This window comes from Monodelphis domestica, chromosome 1 (assembly GCF_027887165.1).
Source record: "Monodelphis domestica isolate mMonDom1 chromosome 1, mMonDom1.pri, whole genome shotgun sequence".
Classification (NCBI taxonomy): domain Eukaryota; kingdom Metazoa; phylum Chordata; class Mammalia; order Didelphimorphia; family Didelphidae; genus Monodelphis; species Monodelphis domestica.
In genome coordinates this window covers 669,710,666-669,732,294 of record NC_077227.1, presented here as the reverse complement: position 1 = coordinate 669,732,294, position 21,629 = coordinate 669,710,666, and the positions used below count along the sequence as shown (strand labels likewise).

Below are 21,629 nucleotides of genomic sequence, written 5' to 3'. Positions count from 1 at the left end.
GGTTAATTTTAACATAACTGAAATTTGGCTACAGTTGAAAGGGCTCTTATTTGTCACTGAGTCCTACCTCATTTAAAAATCCCCGCAGGGGTATTTCTACCATATATTCATCCAAACTTTGCTTGTATATTTTCACTAGCAGGTACCTCAGTGATTTATTTCAACAAACTATTATTAAGTACTTATTATGTGGAAGTCATTATTCACGATACTGAGGATACAAAGACAGAAACAAAATAGTCTAAGGAGAGTATATTCTAAACCCACCACCTAATGAGTCATCCAATTTAATTTTTGGAAAGCTTGGATCCTGGAAAAGTGTTTCCTAACATTGAGCTGAAATCTGAGATAATATTCTTTGTAGGTCCTTAATCCTTCTACATCTAGAATTTTAGTGTTTCTTCTGGAAAGAATGCCTTGCCCATTTGTTTGTGTGCATGATAAACTAAAGTATCCTTGCAAATAAACTCAGAGTACTGTTTCTAAAATTACTGGTATTTATTATAAAGGAAATAGAGGGAAAGATGAAAAAATGGATCCCTTAAATCACTGCTGCTACGCAGACTTAATCAGTTCTTCCAAGGTGGCAACTTTGATGTTGTAATAAAACAATATAACATTACATTTAATAGCTACAGCTGAGAGCTATAATGTCACATATGCATATTTTATGTCTTTTGATAATTGGCATCAGTATCCATCTTTGGTCCATGCAGGGGAGTCTAAGAGGTAAGAAGAGTTCCCACATCAATCTTGTATTTCAGAAGCATTTCTTTCTCTTCCTTCCTTCCTTCCTTCCTTCCTTCCTTCCTTCCTTCCTTCCTTCCTTCCTTCCTTCCTTCCTTCCTTCCTTCCTTTCTTTCTTTCTTTCTTTCTTTCTTTCTTTCTTTCTTTCTTTCTTTCTTTCTTTCTTTCTTTCTTTCTTTCTTTCTTTCTTTCTTTCTTTCTTTCTTTCTTTCTTTCTTTCTTTCTTTCTTTCTTTCTTTCTTTCTTTCTTTCTTTCTTTCTTTCTTTCTTTCTTTCTTTCTTTCTTTCTTTCTTTCTTTCTTTCTTTCTTTCTCTCTCTCTCTCTTTATCTATTATCTATTTATCAATTTATTATCAGTCATCTATTTTTTAGAGGAATTCCCAGGGCAGTTGGGTGGTTTAGTAGATAAAGATCTGTGTCTGGAGACTGGAGGCTCAAATCTGGCCTGAGGCACTTCCTAACTATGTGACACTGGGCAAGTCACTGAACGTAAATTGCCTACACTTTACTGCTCTTTTTCCTTGAAACTAATGCTTAGTATTGATTCTAAAATAGAAGATAAGGTTTTTTTTGTTTGTTTATTTTAAGAAGGAATTCCCTATCTGTAGAAGATTACATCAATCACATGATTTAGATTTCTGGTAAGGAGCAGAGTTCCTATCTTTGCCTATGATTTTCTTTTAAAAAATCCAATAAAGAACTCCCTCATAATATTTTTCAGTTTTTGTTGCTGCACAGTGTGGTCTTTAAAACAAGCCATTTGGTAGATCAGAAAATCCATTTTCTCATCAACTCTGTCTCCTCTTATTTGATCTGCTTCTCCATTTTGTCTGCTTAAATAACTCATAGATATCTCCTTGGAAATGGAAAATTTTATTGGATATATCCTGGGGTTAATAGAATACTGAGTGTAAAAAAAAGTTCATGTAATCTTTTAAAGGGAGATATTTGTAGTTGCTCTTTAATTCTCACTCATCTATCAAGAAGAACTTTAAAGATTCAAGCTGTTTTTTTTTTAAACTTAGTCTCCTTATTTTTCCAAGACTGGAGGTATAGTGACCATACTTGAGTCCAATTACAATACTTACCTGATCACTTTTTTTTTAATGCACCAGTCCTAACGGCCTAATGGCCCTCTGCTCCTAAGAGTCATGATATCTGTGGCAGAGTTAGTGCAGATATCTTGATTGACTAGTTCAGCTGATGCTTAGAACTCCTGAACTCAGGTGCTCCATCAAACTCAACATCCAGTTGTTGTTGTGATTTTAGGTATCAATGATGTGGGCTGCCATACCTGTTTAAGACTTTCAATTAACCCAATAATTTTTATTTTCCTTGAGATCCTCACACCTCAGAAATATATTTAAATTTAAAGAGATCAGCAATTATGTTGATTCTTGATTCTATTTTCTTTTCTGCCTTTGAAAATTCTTTTCAACCTATGCTAAACCTTATTAATAATTCCATTTCCCTTAAAAACACCTAGCAGATTTTGCTTAGCAAACTTGAAGAGAGCCAATGTGGAATTAAGGAAGACTAGATTCCTTTCAACATCCATAATATTTACCATTGCCTTCAAATGAAGGAACAAGGCAGAAAGAGCCAGGTGGAGCTGTGATCTACATCCTTGTTCCTTTGTTTTATAGATTTTATGGCTGCTCTCCCAACAGAAGAAAAAAGGAAGCTATTTTCTTTTGTCTTAAAGATGCCTGTATTTTATTCTGTTCAATTCTTCAACCCTGCAAACCAAGAGTTCCCCATTCTATAGAAATAATACTCTATTATGTCCACAAGGTCCATGCTCAAATGAGAGTAGTCATCATGGAAAACAATTCCCTTTCAAAGGGCGCTGAAAACATGTGACTTGATAATTAATATAGGCTGATTGTGACCAGAAAGTTGAAGACCTTTTTGAGACAGTTTTAAATTTTCTAACTTCTTGAATATGTTTTAAGAATCATAAGAAATTTCCTCTAAGTCCTATTTGTTTCACACTGGCTTGTCAATGCAGTCATTTTTTTCTAAGAATATGATACATTCATTAATTCAACAAGAATTTATTAAACACCTACAATTTCCCAGACATTGTACTAGGTACTAAAGAAATACAGGAGCACCTGAGTAGTGCAGTGGATAGACTGCTAGGCCTAGAGTATAAAAGACTCATTTTCCATTGTTCAAATACTAGTTATAATAGCTATATGACCCTGGGCAAGTCACTCAGCCCTGTTTGTCTCAGCTTCTCTTCTAAAATGAGCTGGAGAAGAAATGGCAAATCACAACAGCATCTTTCCCAAGAAAATCTCCATTGAAGTCATGAAGAGTTGGGCACAAGTGGTGTGATTGAATAACAAAATAGACACACAGATAAAAAGAGAAGTCATTGCTCATGAAGAGCTTACATTTTATAGAGGGAGAGAAAACAAATATTCAGATAAGCTAATACAAGTAAAGGAGAATATAAATAGAGAGGTAGATAGATAGATAGATAGATGGATAGATAGATAGATAGATAGATAGATAGATAGATAAGTAGATAGATGAATAGATATATAGGTGGATAGATAGATAGATGGATAGATAGATAGATAGATAGATAGATAGATAGATAGATAGATAGATAGATAGATAGATGGATGGATAGATAGATGGATGGATGGATGGATGGATGGATAGATAGATAGATAGATAGATAGATAGATAGATAGATAGATAGATAGATGGATGGATAGATGGATAGATAGATAGATGGATGGATGGATAGATAGATAGATAGATAGATAGATAGATAGATAGTAAATACAGATGGAAATAAAGGACTTGGAGAAGAATCACATCTGAGAGAAATGAGAAAAAATCCCATGTAATAGGAAGGAATATGAGTTTAGCTTTGAGGGAAATTTAAAATTTTGGAGGGAGATACAAGGTAGCTATGCTTATGATATGAAGGACAGCTTGTGCAAAATCACAAAGACTGGATGAGAAATACTATGTACCAGAAACAGTAGACCAGTTGATCTGGAATATAAGGTATGTGGACTAATGGGAAATAAACCTGGGAAGGTAGTTTAGAGCATATTGTGAAAAGCATCCTTTGCCAAACAGAGAAGATTGTGGTTTATCTTAGAGGCATTAGAGCCACTAGAAGTGAAGGATGTGGTGCCCACTTGGCAACACATTACTAAAACTGGAACGTTACAGAGAACATTAGCATGGCCCCTGTGCAAGGATAATAACGTAAATCTGTGAAATGTTCCACTAAAAAAAGCAAGGGACATGGTCAGAGCTAACATTCTTGGTACATGAACACAATTATTAATAAATGCTAAAGCACTTTGGAGTTGAAAGACTGAAAAGACAGAATTATATTTGTCAGGAGCTTTCTTCCTTTATCTGTTTGAGTTATAAAAAGCTGTGTGCCAATCTGTACCACTTACATCCCCTTCCTGAAGTTTTACTCTTTCCTAAAGAAAAGCTGGGAGCAGACGTTCGCCATGTTGAGAGCACACTTGAAATGCATTTGGCAGTAGGCAAAGGCTAGAGCAGCAGATGATGTCATCTATGCATTGCATCTGTTCCTGAATACCAACAGCATCGTTTCTACGAGCCTTTTCCATATTGAAAATTGCAAAGGTTCCCGCTGTGCTGTTCCTTTTGGAAAGTTGGCTGGTATGGAGTGTTTAATTAAGTATTTTCAAACCATCCTTTTGTAGGCCTGTTCCACTTTAGCTAAAGTTATGACAGCTTGTCACTGTTAGTTTAAAAAAGGATGCATAGTTTATTCTTTTTCACAAGCATAAAAGATTAGTATTTTTAAATGAAATAAAATAGCAGATCTCAGAGATTCAGAAAGGGTGAGCTAAAATGTGGGTCCATATAGAAAAGACCTAAAAATGACTTGTTGGTTTAAAATAATGATCAGGCTATGAAAATATTATCCATTAGGGTAATAGTTATAAATATAATTTTATCTTAATAAAGATGATTCATTTTATAACTTTAATGGACCTGGAATGCCATCTAACTTTTTTTCTACTACATCTTTCATTGCTATAAGCATACATTAAAGAAACTCACTAATTTGGAAGACTGATCCATCATAAATTTGGCCAAAGGTAATTTCACTTTCAAAACTATATAATACAATCAGAGGATAGATTTTTTTAAGTGTTTCACATTTTTCTTTTCCTTCAAAATACTGGTTTCCAAATGCTCACTATACTAATTGTTGAGAAATCAAGGAAGAAAAGTCACCCTTTTCTTCTCAATTCACATCATCACATTACAAGTGAACAATTAAAAGAATTTGCTCAAGCCCTATTTGAATCACAGAAACATTTCCACCTTAATGTAAATATTGACTTTGAATTTATTCCTTGCAAAAATATTATTACATCATTCTGTGACCAAAAAAAGCACATATTTTAGTCATTTACATTTAGCTCCCTTGACTTTGATGAGAATAATATAGCATTTCATAAACTGTGATATTTTAAAAATGGTTTCACTATCCAATCATCATATCAGAAGGGCTAGTCTTAGAAATGACATACGCAAATTAGAAGAAGCACCTCAGTGAATCTAGACAATATAATGGTAGAGATATTGAATCATTGAGTTTACAGATCCGTGGAGATACTTATTGCATTTGATAAATGTAATCACTTTTTTTTTGTACTCAGCCGTGACAGCTGCCTTGTAACCATCACTAATGACAAAAGAAATAAAATCCTAGGGATATTTTTTTCCTCTATTTCTTTTCTTCCTGAAAACATTCAGTTGGAAGGAATGTGGTTGAGAGAAGGCCAGTGCACACAGCTGGCTTCTGCAATTTCAACTTTCGCAATGCTACGTCTGTAAAAGCAGCCCAAGAATCTTTGAACAGGATGTAATCAACCTCAGATCTACAGAGAGTCCCTTTGAAAATGATTTCAGCTGCCAAAGAAAATAATGTCATTTACAAGCAGCTCTCCGTGTGTCCAATTAAGCAATAGCCAAACATGTAAGAGAGGGAAGAGAGGCTTCTGTAGGGAAAGCAGGACCGATGGGAGAGAGATAGAGACCTGATGCACCCCACCCAAAGAAAACAGAAAGAATGTGCAGAGAAGTTGAAAGAAAACATCACTTCATTCCAAAAGACCCAATGAATGTCAAGAGATTCAGATCAACCAGTTCCAGGATCCAAATGGTAAGTAACCCAGGACAAAAGAGGGTTTTTTGGCACCATGTGTCTTTTGTCACTTTGCCTGTCAATCCTTATCCTTGCTCTTTCTCCACGGTGTTATAAAGGACCCCAATCTTTGTCATTTAAAAATACTTCCTAGCAGCGTGCTTTGGGGGAAGGGAGAGAAAGGAGAAAAGGATGATGGAGAATCACAAAAATGACCATTTAGACAAGTTTTGGTAGCAAATAGGCAAGCGATGCATTCACTTACCTCTTTCCTTTCTCTGCAACTCAGCCTTGGGATAGAGGAGAAAAAAAAGGAGACCCAGTAGGATAGCTTCTCTAAATTTACCAGCAAGAAAGGACCTGGGATTCTTGTCCTTTAAGTGCCTCTAAACATGGTTTGCATAGCTGGATCTCGGCTTATCTGTACTTTTCTGCTTTCGCTTCCATACATGGGTCTGTTCCCAACAGTAACTCCAAGCTGTCGAAAAGGAGCTATTAGGCAGCCTTTAGTTTCAGCCAACACATGAATAGTAACATATATTCTTGCATGCATAGAAAATTTACACACATAGGTTATATATGTACATACATACATGTGCATGTATTTATGCACAGACACACACACACACACATAGCCTTTTCAACTTAGTCCATTTCTCACCCTGATATCATGACATGGTGACTTTTTTGAATTAACTTGAAATGATGAAATGGAAATAACACTGGATTTGGAGGCAGAGGAGGTTGGCTTAAATCCTGGTTCTTTGACTTATTATCTCTATCATCTTGAATGAGTCACTTGACTTCTCTGGGACTCAGTTTCCTCATCTGTAAAATTAAGGGCTTAGATTAGATGACCTTAAGGTCCTTTCCAGCTATAAACCTGTGATCTTCTGATAGAATTCCTTGTCAAATATTATGTGTAACTTAATTATTCTTGATTTTTCCATGCAGTTGTGGGAAAAAAAATTCTTAGAATTATATGAATTTTGAAGTGATTTTGCTTCATCATTAACATTGTTTCTCATGAGATTTCATGAAAGAAAAAAGAATACAACTCTTCCCATATTAACCTTAAATAAAATTGATCTGATTTTTGTCTTTTATTTGCAAGAAAGTTATATTTAAAAATGAACACATATTCATATAACCTTTAATACATATGTAATATAATAATATTATTAAATTTTGATTTCTTGATATATGGAAGTCACTCTGCTAAGTTAAGGTCATTGGGAAGAAATCATATAGATAAACAAGTATACACAAAGATAAAATAAATACAAGGTAATTTTTTGAGCTGGGGGTTGTGATGATCAGTAAAGACTTCAAATAGAAGATGGTGCTTGGCTAATTTTGAATGGAATAAGCCATTCTAAGATGTGGAAGTGAGGAAGGTGGAGGTGACACCATTTAAGAAAGCTGATGATACAGCGCAGAGTGAACTGGGCTTGGAGTCTGGGATGACTGTGGTCATACACCTACTAGCTGGGTGACTCTGGGCAAGTCAACTTGACTGCTGTTTGCCTCAGTTTTTTCAACTGTGAATAGGGGATGATAATCCCTATCTTACAGAATTGTCATGAGGACTAAATGACATATTTATAAGAAGTGCTTGGCACAGAGGCTGGAACATGTTAGGTACTACATAAAAGTTTATGAAAGTTCCTTCTTCTTCCCCTTAAAGCATGTGAAAGATGGAGAGTCAAATATGAAGAATAGCAAGAACCGTTTATTTGGATTTTAGAATATAGGGAGGAAAGTGATATGCAAAAAAAGCATGGAAAGATAAGTAGAGACCAGACTGTGAAAAGTTTTAAATGTCAAACAACGGACTTGATATTTGACTATAAGGGAAAGGAATCACTGGAGTAGGGTAGTTTTCATGACTTTGTCATAAGATTCATTCATAAAACATAGTGTAAGAGCATAAGGGCTATTGTAGAATTTGGAGAAAGGTAAGATCAGCATAGAGTCAAGCCTCCATTGGATCTTGAATTTAGAGCTGGAAGGGACATGAGGGACCATCTTCCATCCATGCTTCCATGGTCCAAATATTAAATAGTCCAACTTTTACACATTTTACAGAGAAGTAAACTGAGGCCTCAGATACTTAAGCAATTTTCTTATTTTATAGTTTGCTAATGAAAGAAGAGGCATTTTTAATCCAGGTGCTCTGACCATAGAGCATCCATCCTTTTTTTTTTTTTATCATAACTGGGAAAGCTTCAGGAACTAGACAAGAAATTATCTAGAACTTGAATAATAGTGCCTTTTTTTTCTTACTGGAATGAAGAATGAGAATAGCAATAACTAGCAAAGTATTTTGAAAAGAACCCAAGGGGGCAGCTACAGGGCTCAGTGGATAGATCCAGGACTAGAGGGGGTGGGAATACTAGGTTCGAACATAGACTTAGATACTTCCTAGCTGTATGCCTCTGGTCAAGTCACTTAATTCTCATTACCTAGCCCTTCTTATGTTCTTCTGCCTTGGAACCAATACACAGTATTGATTCAAAAACAGAAGGTAAGAGTTTAAACAAACTTAAGGCTTAAGATCTAATTTAAATTTTGCATGTTTTATCTATGTGATCTTGGACAAGTCCACTTCTCTGGGTTTCAGTTTTCTCACTTATAAAATGAGAGTGCTGGACTTAGAGATTTCTAAGATTGATTCCAGCTTTTTAATTCTACTAATTTTTGAATTGGGTTAATATGATTTTCCCCCTCTTAATTACATGGATTTATTAATTTACAATTACCTTCATCTTTTTTATTCCAGATCCACTCAGAATTCATCTAGGAAGAACCAATCGCTCTAGTACATTTTCTTCTAATGTGGATGTATTTCTGTTTTTTCCTCTTTTCAAGGTTGTTGCTTGGTAAATACCCTAACTGCATCCCCTCCTAACCACACTCTGATACTCTGATGCATTCTGAATTCTCACCTGAATGGAGTTTCAGTCAGCATTGCAGAGGGAGTGAGAAGAGGAAGAATTCTTACCAGTTTTTCATTCCATTAGTAGTATAAACCCTTGGGGAGCAAACCTCCAGAGGGCTGTGCATGTGTGAGACCTCTTTCTCTTGCAGAGAATTTCAGAGAAAGGGAGAAATCTCAGATTAAAGGAATGCATGGTGGTAGAGGAAAGATGAGCTAATGGTTGGGGTCAGGAGAGGAACCAAAGGATAGTGATCAGACTAGGAACTAAGGACCAAGAAAACAGAAAGGGACCAATACCATGAAGAGTCTCTTGAGTGATTTTCTGTAACATGAAGCTTTAGCTTCCAAGTCTTTCTTTCTATAGCTTTATTTCTGAACCTTCACCTTCTGACTGGAGTCCCGTTGAAGCCTCTACTTTAAATCTGAGTTTTTGTTTTTGTTTTTTTCTTTTGTTGTTTTTGAGTTGAGTTGATAACTGCTGTTCCAATGCAGGTGGACTGTCCCTAGTACTCCAAATTGTAATCCTGAATGCCTTTCCCCAGAGGGATGTTATTACACATGGTGGTTAGGTTGTAGACTAACATTAGTACAGTTTATCATGGAATAGATAAGGATTTTGAAGCTTGATCTGGTAACAAAAATAAAGGATCTGGTGATATAGAGATACATGCCAACTCAGAGGTCACATGGTCAATCAATCAATAATCTTCATTTATAGGTGAGTAAACTAAGTCCCTGAAAGCTAAGGTCATTCAGATAATTAATAGAAAGGGGTTGTATAAAATTCTAATTCCTGAATGGGGAAATGCAGTCCACCTCAAAAACCAACATTTGGAACACAGCCTCTTGGTTGGCTGGCATCTGCCTGGCGCTATAGTTTCTAAGGGAGAAAAAGTGTAGCTTGCATGAATTAAAGATAGAATCTCATGGGGAAATGAGGTAGGTACTTAGCAGGGATCTGGAAAGGAGCTCCCTAGCAGCCGGTGGACTGGATGCTTTTGGAATATGAGCCAACTTGGTGGGATTCTGGAAAAAAACAAAAATAAAAACAAAAACACCAAAGTCCTAGACTGGTGGATAAGACCTGAGTTCAAATCCTTTTTTAGATACATAGCTATGTGATTGTGGACAAGTTACTTCATACCCTTTTAGCCTCAACTTTCTCATCTGCAAAATGGGAAATAATAATAGCACCTGCATATCAATGTTGTTTTGAGATACTATATATAAAGGGATTAAATATTTTAAAGTCCCCAGTTAGAAATTTCAACTAATATCCTCAAGGAAACATTAACAAACTTTAAAGAATGCAATTCTCAGCCTAGGAAAGCTATTTATTCACTTATTTCTCAGTCATATTGGATGATATCACATAGTGAATCTCTTACATCTGTGTAGAGGAAAATGTTTCATAGAGAATGCCTTGAAGAACTTGGAGGAAGTGTGGTGGAGAGCTATTGGGAGAACTGTCTTCCATTCTCCTTTTTCCCACCCACAGGTATTTGGAAATTCAAATTTTTTTTTTTTGTAAGACCTACCAACCTGAAATGGCTTTGAGCGCCTGGTGATTGAGTGTCTGAGAAGCAGCCCAGCTAAGTTCAGAAAAGCTTATTAAATTGGCTTTGGCATGATGATTTTCTATGCAAAGCAAGTCTTATCACACATATTTAAGCCAAAGAATCCTAGTAGTCTATATTGCTGAAAAATTTGTGTTTCTCCAGGAAGATTTTGTTTGGAGTATCTCTAACAAGAGCAAGGATGCACCATTGCTGACTGCCTGAAGACAGGTTCTCTTAACCTTTTTTGAATGTCTCCCAGGAAGGTGGATCATCACCCAAATGCTGTGACATCCCCAAGGGAGAAAGGGATCAGTGCTTGATTATTTCCAAAGAGGCTTAATCAAGATCAATCTAGAGTGGAAGTTATTATGAGTTGTTAGTAACTGCATTAATAGGAAAAGCAAAAGACATCTACAGATGCCTGGTCTATCCCACCACTACCAGGAGGCGTGATGTTGGCTGAATCATTTCCTCTCAATTAAGGGCCCCAGGTTTCTTCTTTATCCAAATGCAGAACTTGTTGCTTATTTGCTTGGAGACAAACCTCAGAACTCAAATGATGAATGTGTCTCATCGTTGGTGCTAAATTGCCATATGGAGTCACAAACAAATTTGATTAATTGTTTCACTTACCAGTCATCTTCAGCATATAAAAACTGCTAACATAAGGTATGTGTTGGGCATAGGGGGTGGGAGGTGTGTTAACACATCTAGATATGATGAGGAAAAAAACTACTTTTATTACAATGAGAGCCCCATGAGGATAGAGAACTTCGTTTTTGTCTTACTTTGTAGCAGACGTAAAAGACCACTGGGTCTGGAGTCAGGAAGGCATAAATTCAGAGTCAGTCTCAGACATACTTATTAGCTCTGTGGCCGTGGACAAGTAATTTAATCTGTTGACCTGTTTCCTCAAGTTTGAAATAGAAATAATTATCACATCTACCCTTAAAAATTGTTGAGAGAATTAGATGATATATCATTTGTGAAGCATTTAACACAGTGCCTGGCACCTTCCTCCTTCCTTCAATCCTTCCCTCTTCTCTCTCTTCCTCTTTTCCTTCCTCCCTCCCTTCCATCCTCCTTTCTTTCCCCCCTTCCTCCTCTTCCTCCCTGCTTGCTTCCTTCCAACCTCCTCTTCCTCCCTCCCTCCTTTTTCTTCCTTCCATCCCTCCTTCCTTCCCTCCTTCCATCTCCTTTCCTTTCCTTCCTCCCTCCCTCCCTTCCATCCTCCTTTCTTTCCTCTCTTCTTCCTCTTCCTCCCTCTTTGCTTCCTTCCATCCTCCTCTTCCTCCCTCCCTCCTTTTTCTTCCTTCCTTCCCTCCTTTTCTTCTTTCCCTCCCTTTTTTCCTTCTTTCCCTTCTTTTCTTCCTTTTCTCCTTCCTTCCCTCCTTCCTTCCTTCCTTCCTTCCTTCCTTCCTTCCTTCCTTCCTTCCTTCCTTTCTTCCTTCAGTCCCTCCTTTCCTTCCTTTCCTCCTTTTCTTCCTTCTTTCATTCTTTCCTTTCTTCCCTCCTTCCTTTTTTCTCTCTTTTCTTCCTTGCTTGCTTGCTTCCTTCCTTCCTTCCTTCCTGCTTTCCTGCCTTCTTTCCTACTGCATATGTACTATTTACCAATATTTTTCTGATAAAACATGAAAAGGACACTCATATATGATATTTTTTCATTATAAAGCATGAACATTTTAGTAGACTCTCTGCCCCACTGAATGAAGAAAACCTAAGGGTGACTTAAATCCCCTAAGTCACCCTGTTAAAAGTATGGCCTGTAGTAACAGCAAAAAGCCCTTTTTTTTAACAGCATGTTTGAATATCAAATAGCCTCTAGTTTATTAGGTGTCTCCCTCCCCCATGACTTGGGTCACTCCCAGAACCTTGACACACATCAGCTGTGTCTCCCTACTCCTATCCTCTCATGGCCTGGGCATGTTTTAACAGAGAAGAACCCTATAAAAAACTACTGACTTTCATTGGTTTGTGGCACCTAATTCTGACTGGAGATTCCAATGGACTTGACTTGTTTCCAAGCTTTTTGAATGCTTCTTCTTATTTTGATTCTTCTTCTTCTTATAAATATATAATATATTAAGAATAATATATAATATATTAATAATAATATATAATAATAATTCCTTAATAAAGATGGCTTGCATCATTTTCTCCTGGCAAGCTTCTCTCTCATGCTATCTTCTGCCTTATGATATCTCACCTCCAAGTCACCCCAATTTTCTCTTTAGAATCATTGGGCCAGGCCTGAGACCAAGGGCTGAACCTTGACAACTTGCCCTACCCTTCAGGGGTAATTCTTTGGTGTATCTGTGGGTCATTTTCTTTTTCTCTTCTGCCTTTCACCTACAGACCTAATAATGCTATTTTTCTAAATTAAAAATATTCACAGTTTAGTGACTCTTGTGATCCCAATTTATATTTTCAGTGAGGAGGGGATGGTGGTGGTGGTAAAGGGAGAGAAATTAAATACTTGTTAATGGAAAAAGTCATTTATATATAATAAGTGAAGAATAAAAATAGTCTATATAGAATGCTTTAATGTTTTCTGAATGACTTTATAACTATTATCTCACTTAATTTTTAAAATACCCCTGAAGATTTGTGATATAATTATCCCCATTTGGGGAAACTGAGGCAGTCAGAATTTGGGTTACTTGACCAGGGTCATTCCATTAGGAAATGTTTGAGGCAAGATTTAAACATGAGTCTTTATCATTCCCATTACATTTCTCTATGCCTCTGTTCGACTTAGGTGTGAGGATGAGAAATTGGGTCACATAAGTAATAAGACAGTTGAGCATGTATTTGTCACAATGGAATCATTTCACATGTAATAGAAGTCAGTGACTAACCAATGGGCAAACTATTTTTAATGTAAAGGATTTATGTTACTAACTTCAAAGACTTGAGGTTTCTTTTAGTTATAAGATTTGGGAAATTTATGAACTCTAAGATGTGGGATTTACTATGGTGAAGTAAAAACTTTGTTGAATTTGGAATAGGGAATCTGGTTCCATTAACTTTTCTAGACTTCAATTTCCCTCTCTATAAAATGAGGGCATTGGATAACATAATCTCTAAATTCCTTGACATTCTTTGTCTATGATCCTGGATTTTTTTTTTGTGTCAATAAAATAAAGTACAGATTTTCTTTGGTTAAACTATTTCTTGTTTCATGTCATTTGGTGAGAATATTGATAAAGTAGTTGCTTGAGGATTTTAATTCTCATCCTCTGCATTCTATTTCTGCTTAGGCTGCTGTCAGATAATATAAGCTAATGAGATGTCTAAAAGGGTACAAGTCAAACTAATAAGCATTCTTTACCTATCTGCTCTGTGTAACACCTTGTGCTAGAGACTGAGCAAATAAAGACAAAACAGATAAAAGAACCCCACTCCTCTGCTCTCTTGAAATATCTCACATTCTATTTGGAGGTGTAGGGGTTAATAAATACAAACAGTTAAGTATCTATGGAAGGAGGAGGGATTCCATAGAAATATCCAACTGAAAGACTTTTCTAGACATCATGCTGTAGATTCTCTTTACCTCCAATTCCTAGAGTGAATTAACTTTTTATGAGTATTACACATTTTATATTATATTATTATATATCTTGTATATAATATAATTTATATATTATGTATAATAGTTAATATCATATATGTTAGTTTATATAACTAAATTGCCTTTTGAGGGCAGGTACAATTCACATTTTAAATTTTGCTTATATTTCCAATAAAAGTTAACAGTGTGCTATACATATAGCAGATATACAAAAAAGTACATGGTGAAAGAATGTAGTACTTAATATATTAATAACTAATATTTTTATCATTCTTTAAAGATTTTAAATGGATTTTATAATTTACTAAGTCATTTTATCTTTACAACAACCCTGGAAGGATAGATGCTAATAAAATCCTCATTTCACAGCTGAAGAAACTAAAGCAGACAGAGATTAAATTATCATGTTTGAGGTTACATTTGAACTTAGATCTTCTTGACTCTAAGTCCAATGCCCTATAGTAGAGGTGTCAAATTCAGGACTGTATACTGCCTTCAGAACACTAGACTGCAGTCCAAACCAGGTTAAAATGTAACTGAGAAATGTTTAATGAGATAAGATAAAATATAAATGATCTTAATTTGTGGTTGTCCAAGTCAATATATAACCCATAGGCATCTATTTCTATTTGAATTTGGTACAACTGTTCTAGAAACAACTAGGTGGGATGGATGGGGGTGGAAATGGGATAAACATTAGGTCTACTCTGTGCCAGGAACAATGCTAAGCATATTTTACAAATATTATCTAATTTGATCTAATCTGTGGTGCTATTACTCTCCTCTCTTTATAGCTGAGGAACCTGAGGCAAACAGAAGTTACATTACTTATCCAGGGTCACACAACAAGTGACTGAAGGTGGATATAAACTCAGACTTATCCTGACTCCAGCCCCAGTGAGCTACCTAGTTGCTTTTTAAAAAGAATGGATCAATTTAGTCTTTAAATTGGAATAAAATTCACAAGAACTGAAGGTGTGGTAAAGAATATGTGGCTTCTTATAGAGAGCATATAGGGAGGGAGATAAGAAATGATCTTTAGAAGAAAGACATCCAAACTAGAAGGAAGATCCTTGGTTTCTAACTGTCCATGGTCCTAAACCATCTTAATATAAATGTGAAAAACAGAGAAATACACTTTTTTTGGGTAAAACAATTAACAAATAGCTATTGTCCTGTAGTTAAGGATTTTCTTAGACATTGGTTAGTTTACATTAGAGACTCGGATTCACTGTGTACTGTGGCTTCCTAGCATGACTCAACCAAGTCCAACCAGACCTGCAGAGAGGATCCCAGGTGCCAAGTGGTGCCTTGCTTTTCAGCCAAGGACAAGGAAATTACTCCCTTTGATCTTGGCCTCTATGAGAAGGAAATTCCTGGCCTTCAGCCCTGTGGCATCACAGGTAAGAATTTCAGGAGGATAGGAAATGGGACCTCCCCTGTTTTGGTACATTTCTCAGGATCCTCTCTGACAAACCTTCCTGTGTCACTTCAGGGAGGAAGTTTCAGGCATATGTTCTCTCCTCTTTAGGACTCTGGTATCATCAGGTATGATATCATCCCTTCAATTCTTGGCTTCTATTCCCCAAAAGGAAAGAAAACTGTACATGAATAAGAGAATATGTGAAGGATCTTTGATTTTAGCAGCTTTGAAAACTCTTGGTTTGGAAATACCAATTACCTATGTGGATCACAACTCATCAGTGGCTCAGCAGAAAACAAAAACTAAAACAAAACAATTCCCTTTTGTACATGTAAGTTAAGTAACTTTCTCAGGTTTCCTCAGTCTACAGAAATAACAGGTGAGATTTAAATAATAATAGTATTAATAATAATGAAATGAATTATTCCCACTTTTATAATACTTTGAGGTTTTCAAAAGTACTTTGATTACATTAATTAAAAAAAATCCTCACCAGTCTGTTGCAGTGAGGTGGGTCAGTGGATTGAGAGCCAGACCTAGAGGTAAGAGATCCTGGGTTCACATCTGGTCGCAGAAATTTCCTAGCTGTGTGACCAGAGTAAGTCTTTTAACCCCCATTGCCTAGTCCTTACCATTCTTCTGCCTTAGCACAAATAGTATTAATTGTAAAATAAAAGCTTAGTTTTTTTTTTAAAAAATCCTCAAAAATCTGTGAAGTCACTTGCCTAGTACTGTACAGCTATTATCAATATCAGGCTTTGAATTCAGATCTCCCTGATTCCATATCTAGGATTTTATCTATTATGTTTCACTGTCTTAAGATATGCAACAAGGTCTCCACTTCAAAATGGATACCCTAAATATTACATTACATGATGATTACTCTGGAGACAGAGAGGTAGCATAAAAACTCTTCCATTGTAAAGCTATCTTGTGTTAGCCTGAGCAGTCATATCTCACAGGTGCTACTTAAAAAAGGGAATATTTGAGCTCAATTCTTTCATTTTCTCTCTTACTAGGCTTATAAAGAAACTCATTTGATAGAATTACCTTGAAAAAATCATGGTCAGAGTGTCTAGTGGGAATTCGACTCAATTGTATGGGATAATTTTAATTCTGCACCATTTCTTCCCCCTCCAGCTCTCCCCCTTACATTCTCAGACTTCTGGTAGAGGAAGAAAGTGCCTTTGTTCATTCTGACCTGTGGGTCCACCATCCATCTAGAAGCCTCAATATAATAATTTTGAATTTGAATCCAATGATTCAATGATTTTGAATTCAAGATAGTACTTCATGCTCTTTCAGGAAAAGCATTTTTTAAATTTGAGATTCATTGATATAATATTAATATTCACCTGAGGAAATTGATTCATCTGTAGCTATTTCCCTTATCCCATCAGAATTGGAGATCAAACTTCTCCCCTGAGGATCCTTCAGCACGTTACCAACTATAGTGTCCCAATCTATAAGCACTGGCAGTTGTCCCATTCACTATGTATTTGACATAGCTGGAAAACAATTTCTCTTAAGGGCTCACAAAGTATGGGGATTGGAGGGAACAATCAATGTGGACATAAGGAATGAAAGATCCTCTTTCGGCCAATAGACGTGCCATATATTTTGGACTTTGGAAAATGATTATTTTTTTCACTCTAATGATTGTTAATGATGATGTTGGAAGGTCTGGACAGGAGAGAAAAAAGTAAGAACAGTGTCTGTATTCAAGCCTGGGGGTAGAGTATTGAGTTAACATTATAATCTACCCATTTGTTCATTCAGGGCACCTTTGGAACTTGGAGATCAATGGAAGTTATGGAATGTTGGAATGAGGATAAGCCAAACTGCTAATTTCTTGTTCATTCTCATTAACAAATAAGCAAAATAAAAGTTTTTATCATGGAGCAAAATTTAAACTGTTGTCATTTTCCTTCCAATGAGAAGCCAGAGGAAAATTAAATTAAAAAAAAAAATTGAAGAACCATATTCAGTAAATACAAGCCTTGGACTTGTTATTAGAATTCAACCCCTGTCTCTTAGTGAACTGCATGATCTTGAATAAATCCCCTTTGAGCATCTGTTTCTTCAAATCCAGAATGGGAATATTAATGATACTTATGGCAGGACAGCAACTCCAAAGAAATTATAATGATAATAATCAAAGAAAGAGATCATGTCAGAGTGGCTGGACAGCAGCCCTAAAGCCAAAAAGGTCTGAGGTCAAGTCCTATTTCTTTTTATTTATTTCTTTTTTATGTGTAGACATAATTTTCATAATAATTTTATGACATTTTGTTATTCTTGCTCTCTCCTCTCCTAGGTTATATGATATGGGTTATCATGTGCTATCATGTAAAACATATTTCCATATTTGTCATCTTGTTAATGAAGATACATATTTGTTTATACAATAAAAAAATCATGAAGGAAATAACGTGGAAAATGGTATGCTTCCATCCTCATTCAGGCTCTCAGTTCCTTCTATAGCAATGGATAGCTTTTTCTATCATGAGTCCATTGGAGGTCTTGGATCCTTGCCTTGGTGATAATGATTAAGTCTGTTACAGTTGATGAATTGAACATTTTTGCTGTTACTGTGTATAACATTCTTATGGTTCTGCTCACTTTGCATCACTTCATGTAAGTCTTTCCAGGTTTTTTTGTAATAATCTTGTTTGTCACTTCATGTAGTGATATAACATCTCATTACAAGCATATAGCACCACTTGTTCAACCCTTTCCCAACTGATCAACATCACTTCAGTTTCCAGGGGTATTTTGCCGCCACAAAAAGAGCTGTGATAAATATATTTTTATAACTATTATCTTCTTAGAATTATAAATGTGTATTGGTTCCAAGGTGTAAGAGTGGTAAAGACTATCTATGCAGTGGGGATTAAGTGACTTGCCAAGATTCACACAACTAGGAAGTATCTAAGGTCATATTTCAACCCAGAATCTATGTTTGGCTCTCAATCCACTAAGCCACCTTGCTTTTCCTTGTTATTAATATTTTTATACAAATAGGTATTTTCTCCCATCTTTGATGTGCTTGGGATATAGACTTAGTAGAAATATTGCTGGATCAAAGGGTATGCATAGTTTTATGGTCCTCTGAAAAAAATTTTTTTTCCAGAATGGCTATAGTAGTTCACAGTTCCACCATCACTGTATTAGTGTCTCAATTATCCCATATCATCCACCCCCAACATTTAACATTTTCCTTTCTTGTCATATTAGGAAGTGTTATTGGTGTGAGGTGGCATTTCAAAGTTGTTATAATGTGCATTTCTCCAATTAATAGTAAATAATTTGAAACATGTTTTTCATATGACTAGATATTGTTTAATTTCTTCATTGGAGAACTATCTGTTCATATCCTTAGGCCATTTATCAATTAAGGAATGACTTATATTCTTATAAATTTTACTTGGTACTTTATATATTTGATAAATGTGGCCTTTGTCAGAGACTTGCTATAAAAATGTTTCCCCAGGTTTTTGTTACCCTTCTAAACTTGGTTGCATTGTGGTGTTTGTGTCTGTGTGTAAAACCCTTTAAATTTAATGTATTTAAAGTTATCTATTTTACATTTTTAAAAATTCTCTCTGTTTTGTTTGGTCCTAAATTCTGCCCTCATCCACAGGTCTGACTATTTTTGTGCTCCCTTAATTTCTTTATTGTATCACCCTTTATTCCTGAATCATGAATCCATTTTGACTTTTTCTTGGTATATGACATGAGATATTGCCTAGTTTTTTTGCCATGCTGTTTTGTAGTTTTCTCAGCACTTAGTTCTTCCAAAAGTTTGGATTTGGGGGTTTGCCAAAACTATGTTACTGTGGTCATTTACTACTGGATGTTGAGGCTCTAATTAATTTTCAAGTTCTGTTTCAATGTCCTAGCTATGTGACATTGAACAGTTCATTTATTACCCCCAAGACTAAGTTTCAGAGAAGCTGCCTACCTCCATTTGCAGAGGAAGTTTCCTTATCTAGGACCTCTTTATCCATATCACTGATATCACAATTTCTTTTTTACTTCCTCAGTGATAATGATTATTATCACTATCTTTATTAGTTATATGTTTTGAGATTCATTATCAGAACAAATAATTGTTTTTAACATTTGTTTGAATTTTCTTGGTAGTCATTGGAAAACCATATAATTGTGTTAGGACCAGTAGTGTCTGGTAAATGTTTATCAATCAGTTTTCTGAAGAAAAAGATGTGTGCTCAATACCCATTTGCAGTTTAATTGCGTTATTAAAAATCATCATCCATTTTAGTCTAGATAAGCAATAGAACAATAAAGAAAGCCTTGATTTCTGATGTTTATTCTGAAAATTTAACAGTGGACTTTGAGACAATGGTTAGAGCTGGCTCCAGCATACTTCTGATTTAGTCTTCTTGTACTTTACATTCAAGGGTGTCTTTCTCAAAGTCTAATTTCTAAGCTGACTACACAAGTGAACTTTTATTGAGGGTCAATTATATATTTAAAACACTGGGGCTAAGATCCATGGAGGAAAGTAAAGATAAAGGATTCCTGTCCTCAAGGATTTTAAGATCTACATGGGGAGATGGTACATATTTTTACAAGTCAGATTATATGTTTAATTGTGTGATGAAGACCATTAAAGAATATGAAGGTATAAAGGGCTCAAGGAAAGATCCAGACCTGAGATGCTATAAAATTTCAATTCAAGACATGTACATTGTGTCTGGAAACTGCATCAATGCTTAAGCTTAAAAGAGAAATAGAGCCACTTAAAATATCCTAAACTTGTGTGCAGGCTTTCACTGCAAAGATACCCACTAGCATAACAATCAGTACTTCTTGGCCAGAGTTAGCTGCTGTGAGGAAGGCACCAGTCTACTATATATTCCTGCTTTCTGCCCCGTTCTTCCACATATGGACCATATAGACCCATAACCTCCACAATGGACCTCTAGAATCCATGCTCCCAGACTCCAGAGTGGTTCATATTTTCTTTCAAGTATCAGCTCTAGGGTCCTCATTCTCTTAATTGGTGCTCTACTAAGTGCAAATTAGCCCAAGAAGCCTCGAAAATTAAAATCTGTTGCTGGCCCAGGCCTGATTAGTTCACCTTCCCTTGCCATGAAGGTACCTCTCAACCTTGTTAAATACTAAAAATGGCTATGACATCTTTAGTATGTTTGCTCCTGATTCTTGAAGATAACTATTTCCATATGTTGCAGTGGATGTTCTGATGGGTTATTATCTATGGCCACCAGTCCCTCACATTTTGTTTCACCACTCTGCACTTTTTTGACTCTAAGTTAGTCTCATCAACAAATATTCATTAATCACTTACTATATGCCAGCGAGTGGGCTAAATATTGGGAATATAAAGGAAGACAAGGCACAGCCATTGTGCTGGAGGATCTTATACTCTAATGGAGGAAGCAGTGTGTAAATAATTAGAGGGTATCCAGACATAGAGAGTAGATGGAAGGAATTGAAAATGGTGGTATTTGAAAGGCATGCAATCTATTGTCATGCTCATACATAAAGCTTTTTAGGTTTATATTCACAATAGGAAGAGGATACAATTTGGTGGTACCTAGCATTTATGTACATACTCAAAGGAACAAACATACTCTCACACAGATTGCTAGATATGGTCTATAAATTGGTGTTTCAAATTGGCATGAGGGAAGACTGTAAAGACCAATTGGAAGACCAATATGGAATAATGATAAGGAAGCTAGATTTAAAGTCAGGGGACAGGAATGGCTAGGTGGCTCTGTGGATAGAGAGCCAGTTCCTAGGGTCAAATATGTCCTCAGCCACTTCTTAGTTGTATGACTGGGCAAGTCACTTAACCAATTGCCTAGCCCTTAACACTCTTCTGTCTTAGAATCAAAATTTATCAATTGTAAGATAGAAGAGTTAAAGTCAGAGGATGAGGATTATGAATCCTATTTCTGCCAAATTGCTAACTGTTTAATCTCTAAACTGTGGTTCTCTCATTGGTAAAATGAGAAGATTGAATGAAATGATGAATTCTAAGGTGTCTTCTGGCACTATATCCTAGAATCCAATGTTGCTCAGTGGTGATTTCAGGGATTTTCTAGATAAGCTTCCTCAAACCAACATGAAACAATTTCCCTGGAAATGACTTATTTTGGTCTTCCTACTTTTTAGAAGTTCCATATTCTCCTGTTTCTTATTTGCCCAACAATGTCTAGGAAGC

The 21,629-nt window shown here is 35.9% G+C and overlaps 1 protein-coding gene and 1 non-coding gene across 6 annotated transcripts in view; one reads left to right on the top strand and one right to left on the bottom strand.

Annotated features, from left to right (window-relative positions):
- SLC8A1 (solute carrier family 8 member A1) overlaps positions 1 to 6,370 on the bottom strand; it is a 504,419-nt gene extending 498,049 nt beyond the window's left edge. For all 5 annotated transcript variants that reach the window (XM_007476984.3, XM_056825409.1, XM_056825477.1 and 2 more), the window contains exon 1: positions 6,184 to 6,370. The gene's annotated coding sequence lies outside the window, so the exon portion shown is untranslated. The remainder of the gene's footprint in view (positions 1 to 6,183) is intronic.
- LOC130456650 (U6 spliceosomal RNA) lies at positions 3,906 to 4,013 on the top strand. Its single transcript, XR_008915716.1, has one exon. It is a non-coding gene; the product is annotated as a U6 spliceosomal RNA (small nuclear RNA).
- Positions 6,371 to 21,629: the final 15,259 nt, after the last annotated feature.